This window comes from Conger conger, chromosome 2, assembly GCF_963514075.1.
Source record: "Conger conger chromosome 2, fConCon1.1, whole genome shotgun sequence".
In the NCBI taxonomy this organism is placed as follows: Eukaryota; Metazoa; Chordata; class Actinopteri; order Anguilliformes; family Congridae; genus Conger; species Conger conger.
Window position 1 is genome coordinate 84619438 of NC_083761.1, and position 7771 is coordinate 84627208.

Genomic DNA, 7771 nt, shown 5'->3' on the forward strand with positions numbered 1-7771 from the left:
ATTGTCTCCTGCTTAGTCTAATCAACTGTAAGTTGATTTGGATAAAAGCGTCAGCCACAATGACATGTAATATAACATTTTTTTAAATCCCATAATGCTCTAATGTTCTAATTAAGGCCCAACTACTGAAATGCTCACACAGTGGCCAGAGACCTTTTCATTATCAAACAAACAGATAAATATCCTGTGTAATTACTGGGGCTGCCTGCGTTGCTTTTTTCTCCCTTCGTGTGAAAGGACCTTTGTGATTTATTTCTGTTTTTAGCTGACCATCCACAAATACAATTGAAAAAAAAAAAGTTTATTTTATTTTTTGCATCATACCTAGTGCAGTTCTTGTATTGACCTATTGATCAAATACAAAATGGTTGATGGTAAATGGTTGCCATTTATATAACACCTTTATCCAAAGCGCTGTACAATTGATGCTTCTCATTCACCCATTCATACTCACACACACCGACGGCGATTGGCTGCCATGCAAGGCACCAACCTGCTCGTCAGGAGCACTTCAACACAGCCCGGGCGGGGGATCGAACCGGCAACCCTCCAACTGCCAGACGACTGCTCTTACTGCCTGAGCCATGCCAGCCCTTGTAATACAGTAAATTGTTGGAGCCAAAATAGCTTTATGTTATTATTTGTGGAAAAACGTCCTATTTTTGAGTTGTAATTTGGCCTATCTGAGATATTAAAAATCCAAGCTTTTTATTGGCCATTGAAAGTTGGTCCCGCCCAACTTAAGGAAACAAGATGGAATTCAGGGAAGTGGTTTTTTTGGTTTGATAAATTGAGTCCTGAAGGGTGTGAGGCGACAGTTTTTCAACCACCACACACACAAGGCGATATGCGCCATGATTGTTTTTCATTTTTTGATACCGACAGTAAGCCTACATATAGGTGTGTCTCAGGTTTAAATCGGGCCTGATTAGAGGGTCCCTCTGTCTTATGGTACTCTGAATGAGTCGCCACTCATTCAGAGTACCATTATCATTTCAAACTTTATTAAAATTCCTTCATACAAATCTTTACCTAATTTGAGACTATAGCTGATATGATTTAGGGCAGGGGTGCACAGCAAGGGCCAATCCGCTTCAGTACTTTGTGCCAACTTAACTGCTCTTAATTATTTAATTAGCTAAATAATGTCTTGATCAGACATTTGTATATGCACCAGCTACAGCTGCAGACTGCTGGTGTATCCTAAAGATTTTAAGTACAGCAGTGAGCCAACATGATTTGTTGAGCTGTCAGGAAAATAAATTAAGGTAATTAGTTGGAACAAAAACCAGCTCGCAGACCGGCCCTCCAGGACCGGAGTTGTGCGCTCCTGATTTAGGGCCTTCGCACAATCAGGCAGCCGGCCCGGAAAAGTTGTCAGCTATGCTTGTGAAGGGACTTAAAGGCCAACTCGGTAATTTCCACTGAACGCTTGGTTGCTTTTCGAGGATTACGTGGATGGGAAATAAGTAGGCTACCTCGGTTGATCGTGGTACTGGTAGTTGCACTGTCGTCTTGGTAACCTGGGCAACAACTTTGCTTAGCCCACTGAACTCTATGCTTAGTGAGCCTTTGTTAGCGTTGTAGTTTGTTACTGTGTTAAGTACCATAGCTTCATGTTTTTGCTTGTTATAAGTCTATTAGTATTATTATATTACAGTCACACGCCGTGGCACAACCGTGGCCAGATAGAAGAGATTCACAGGGAGGCAGAGCGAATGGCGGCTTATACCGGTGATGTATTGTTTACTCTTGGCCGGGGAAGTGAGCTAGCGCGAACTTTTAAACAAACAATGTCCTCCATCGCTCTCACAGGAGCGCGGTAAAAACAACAAACGTAAGTCTGTTCCCTCGGTTCCCTGTACGAGAAACAGCTGAGAAAGAGCACACTTAACAGCCTGGAATAATTCCTGATGTAGTCCAGTTGTGTATCTACTTCTACTCGGATTGCCCTGCCTCCTTGCCGCAAACCGGGCGCCACCTGCCTCAATTACCAACCGAAACTACTGAATGGGCCTTCAAGTGTGCAGCTGTTTCCCCCTGGTCAAATGTAGAGTCCAGGGCAGCCAATAACGAGGGCTTATTAAACGCTGAGCCAATCAGAGAGCAGCCTGGGGGCAGCAGAGTATCATTTACACGAGTCTGTAGCTGGAACGTTTGTGAGCTGTGAGTTGGGGGAACAGCCATTTAAAAAGAAAAAAAGAAAAAATCTGAAAACCAGCAGGAGACACGTGCGTTCAAATGGAAATACGAGCAGATGGTTTTTAGCCTCATGTTATGAGCAATATTCTGACTTAGTCAGCTGTACCATGTGTGAAATTGTACAACAAATTAACCCGACTTAAGATAAATTCAAAAGCACCAGCAACTCTTTCTCTCTTCCTTCCCATTTGCCAGTGAATCAGCTTCTTTTTTTTTTTTAGACATACTGTACGGACAAAAGTAAACTTTAAAAAAAACAAAACAAACAAAAAACACTGGGTTTTAAAGATGTGAGGAAGAAAACTGCTTCCCCCCGGAGTATTTATGCTTTTTTCCTGACTCGAACCCAGTAAAACAGTCAGTCTGAATAGGAACGGTCATTAGTGTGGAACATTGAGCACCTGGGGCTTCTTAGGACCAGTGGATATATCGCTGACTTAATGCGCACTTTGTTATTTCTGCCCAAGTTTAAAATGGTGCAATAGAAAAAGGCACCAGTTCTTGGACCTTATTCGCATTTTCATATCATAATAATAATAATTATCATAATCATAATGATAATCATCATAATTCACTCATTACTTCCAAAGTGCCTTCAGTGTAAAAGAGCAGAACCACAAGGTGAAAGGAATAAATGATGGAAACGAATATTGATATTACAAAATTCACGTTACTCTGCATTCTGTCGCAGAATGGGGCATTATCATCAACAAAAGCTCATACTGTAGGCAAAAATAAAATCGAAATACAACTAAGTGCAAAAATTATTTGTGAGAATAGCACCACAATTAGCAATCAAATTAATATTTTTTGTGACCCCCTTCAGCGTTAAAACCGCATCACTTCTCTGAGAAGTGGTTGTTCCAAGCATGTTGGAGAACTTGCCACAGTTCATCTGCAGACTTTGGTTGGCTCCTTGCTTCTGATCTCAGACAGCCTTGATCAAGTTTTTAGGTAAAAAGTAGTCAGTTGCTTACAGTAATACGTACAGTGGGCTCAAAAATTATTGGCACCCCTGACAGAAAATGAACAAACAATACTCAATAAAATTCTAAACAATATATTTATAGACAAATAACACCTACCAAAATTAAACCAGGTATTAAATTCCACTTATTTAAGTTTATCTATGTTTTAAGGAACTGTATTGAGTGATTACATCACTTCCTGTTTCACTAGGGTATAAAAATGAGGTAACACTCATGCAATATCCCTTTGTCATCCAATACCATGAAGAAAACGAAAGAATTGGCAGTTCAAAAGAGACAGATGGTCGTAGACCTTCATAAACATGGTAATGGCTACAAGAAAATTCACAAAAGATTGAATATACCACTGAGCACTGTCAGAGCAATTATAAAAAAGTTCAAAAGATATGGAACTGTTGAAAATCTCATGGGTAGAGGACGCAACTGCATCTTGTCCCCAGGATACTGAGAAGAATGGTGAGAGAAGCAACAAAATCGCCAAGGATCACAGTGAAAGAATTGAAGGCCTTGGTGGCATCTTGGGGTCACCAGTTTTCAAAAAGCACCATCAGACGCCACCTCCATAACCACAGCCTCATTGGAAGGGTTGCCAGAAGAAAGCCTTTTCTGACCACAAGACACAGAAGAAAGCGCTTGGAGTTTGCCAAACGTCATTTACATTATGACTGGAACAAGGTTCTCTGGTCAGATGAGACCAAAATTGAACGTTTTGGTCAGATACAGCATCGGTATGTTTGGCGTAGGAACAGAGATGCATACAAGGAGAAGCACCTCATACCCACAGTGAAATATGGTGGTGGGTTAGTCATGTTTTGGGGCTGTTTTAATTCCAGAGGTCCAGGGGCACTGGTTAGGATTGATGGCATAATGAATTCCAGCAAGTATCAGGCAATTTTGGCTGAAAATCTGGTTCCCTCTGCCAGAAGTCTGGGACTTGGTCGTAGGTGGAGTTTCCAACAAGACAATGACCCAAAACACACCTCAAGATCCACACAGAAATGGTTCCGTGACAACAAAATCAACGTTCTGCAATGGCCATCTCAGTCACCAGACCTCAATCCAATTGAAAACCTGTGGGCTGAGTTGAAGAGGTCAGTTGATAAGCACAAACCCAAGAACGTGAAGGATCTTGAAAGGATATGCAAAGAGGAATTGTCCAAAATCCCTCCAAATGTGTTCCTTAATCTTCTCAAAAATTACAGGAAGAGACTCCATGCTGTTATCCTTGCCAGAGGTGGTTGCACTAAGTACTAGGTGAAGGGTGCCAATAATTCTGAAACCTTGATTTTGTAGATTTTTTAAAAATGATTGTTATGATTTTGGTTGTTTCCATTGAAACATTAATAAAGTACAGTATTTCGCACTTGTTGGTGTATTACCTTTATCTATAATTATATTATTCTTTTTTTTTAAGCCTTGTTTGTGCATTGCTGGCGAGGGGTGCCAATAATTCTTGAGCCCATTGTAACTTTTAAAAATTAAATACAAAAATGTCTCTGTGAAATTAAATCTTTTGGAAAATGAATATTTGGAAATCTCAAATGTGTTCTTATATACTAACACACACACACACACAAAAACATATTTATATAATAAAGTCTTAGGTGCCTACGACTTCTGCCCAGTACTGTATATTCTAAGTGCCATTGTAAGCAGGACACCAGGGGACCCCCTGCCCTCTCTTGTCCAGACATGCTGCGGCATCTTTAATGGCCCCGGTGAGTCAGTACCTTGGCTTCATGTCTTGTGGATAAAATGGCATCTCCTGTCCCTGTCTCTACACTTGGCCAGTTGGCTTTCTCTTCTGGACAGAGGCAGGACTCCTCTTACACAGTCCCGCCCTTAAAGTCTGCCTTAAAAGTGCTTTAGTCTGGTACTGAGTCTTTAAAGTCATTACTTTACATTTAAACGAGCTTGCCCCACACTGGCCGAACCGCCTCATCTCACCGGCAATATCGATTACCTCACATTGCAAAAACCCAAAAATGAGTACATCTCAGCAAATATCTTAGTCTGCTATTTAGACTTTAAATCTTTTTGCTAAGTAAGACAAAAATTATTGTTATTATTATTTCACATAAATCTCAGACGTTTCCATGTTCGTACGTGGTTGGCGATGGGTGAGTTGTTGTTTTTTTTTTTTTCTGTGGTCCTCAGCAGTGTGATAAAAAGAAAGGGGGACAAGGCAGACCTGGATGGCACCGGAATAGCGGTGCCAAAGATCTTTTCAGACGCAAAGCTAGGGCCAGTACGCCAGCCGGTGCTACGCTGTTAGCCCTCTGTGTAACATTTACATCTGAATTAGTCATCCAGTGCAGCGGCCGATGCTGACACCGCACTCAATCACTCGATCTGCCCGCCTGTCTTCCGGTGTCCTCCCTCCTCGTCTTTATTTGTCTCCTTTCCCTCCGTCGGCGCAGCGAGCCGCTAATGACCGTATGTTACGCGACGGTCGTTTTAGCACACTCGCCGAACCGGATCCTTCCGTCACACGGCCCGAAATGATTCACGCTCACAATGACTCGTAAAAAAAAAAAACCAAATACAATTCCTCAGCTCCTGAATCACGGAAAATACTTTCATTGATAGCGATTCAATGGGGTCGGCAAAAAAATATCACTCTGGAATGACGAACGCATTGATGCGAAATAAGTACGCATGCCTGCTCTTGTGGTTTCCCTTCACAAGGACAGCACTGCTGAGTGGTCTTGTGTGTGTTTTATGAGATTGGACGACATGGGGGGGGGGGGGTTGTGGTTTAATCAAGCCGCCAAAACCAGGCTTCTTTTCTGAAGCTCATCTCCTGGTCGTGCTGAGAGACGGTGCTCACTAGCGCCTCTGTGGTTGGCTCCAGTAAAGGTCATTCAGACCCGTAAAGTCAATGGTGCAATTGAGGTAAAAAAATAAGAAAATCAGTGTTTTTTTTTTCTTCATCTAATGCCTCGCCATGTATAGATTTTCTTTAACTTATTGTGTTGTTAGGACAACACAGCAATACTGCGTGGAAGAATCAGGGACAGATTACGTCACTCACTCTCTCTCTCTCTCTCTCGGTTAGTGGAGGAGCCACATCAGCTTCCCTGCTGCGCAGTGTCTGGCTCCACACTGTACACCGTGACGCTGCTGGTAAACCCGAGTACTGTGGTTTCAAAGCGCTTTTCACGAGCCCGTTGACGGTCCGCAGGTAATGTCACAGGCACCTGGTCCATATTTTTCTACAGTCTATGGGTTTCATTTATGATCACCTCTGGAGGCTGACGTGGCCTTTGTAAAAAAAAAAAAAAAAAAAAAAAATGTTAAAAAAAATTTTGTGGTCAGTAAACCAATTCCCGTTTGATTTTACGAGTATACTTAGTGTCATTGTCTTGCTGAAAGATCCATTTGTGCCCAAGTTTAAGGTTCCTGGCAGAGGGAAGCAGGTTTTTTGGCCACAGCGATAATGGTAATGGCATTAACTGGAGTTCATGACTCCAGTGACGTCAGCGCGGTTCTTCTGGTGCCAAGCCTGCTGTCGGTGTCCATGAGCAAGACGTTCTCGTCTTATCTGACCGCAGCATTCTGCGTCAGCTGGAGGTCCAACGCCATTTGGCAAACTTCAGACGCTTTCTTGATTGCCCTCTTCTGTTCACCCTTCCAAAAACCTCGTTTGATATTGACTTATTGATCTCTGTCTGTGGCTCTTGGATGGTTTCTGGATGCCCAAATGATCTGCATCACTTTACGCAGGAGGCAGGACACATCTGTGCTTTTAGAACTGTTCCAGTGGCTTTAAACTTGTTAATTACTGATGTAATATTGGAAACTTGTACGTTTAGTTTTTGTTCACAACCGTCTCTTGACTTGTGAAGGTCAGCACCCTTTTCTCTCGTTTCCTCTGGGAGGCTTATCTCCATGGTGATCATGGACACGTGTTTCACCTCATTTCTATTTCTCCAGTCTAACAGTAAGCTATGCAAAGCCACAGTACAGTTCCCTATGGATGATATGTTCTTAAATAAGTAGCATGTCAATGTACATTTATTGGTCATATTTATTTAAAAATCATTATATAGGGTTTAAACTAATATAAAATGAGTGCTTAACTTTTCTCTGAGTAACAACATTATGATAAAATAATATAAGCTTTTTTAAGGATACTGTATTGCTCATTACCTGTAGTGTTTACTTCATGGAGCCTTCTTTAATCATCTTTAACACGGGCAAGGATAATTTGGAGAGTACTGGGGCAACATTAGCCCAGGAGAAGGAGTGGTTCTGGCAGTCGGAGGGTAGCCAGTTCGATCCCCCCACCCTGGGTGTGTCAAAGTATCCCTGAGCAAGACCTAACCCCAAAATGCTTCTGATGACCTGATTGGTGCCTTGCATGGTGACCCCTCACTGTTGGCACCTGTGTGAATGAGAGGCATTAGCTGTAACACGCTTTGGATAAATGCACTATATAAACGCAAATCATTTACCGCATACTCTTTAGGTGCGGACAGAGATTACAAGAGCATTAGGAAATAAGCAGTAGGAGCAGAAAATGCGTGCAACATATAAAGGATCAGCATCGTTGCCGCAAGAAAAGCTGGACGTGTTAA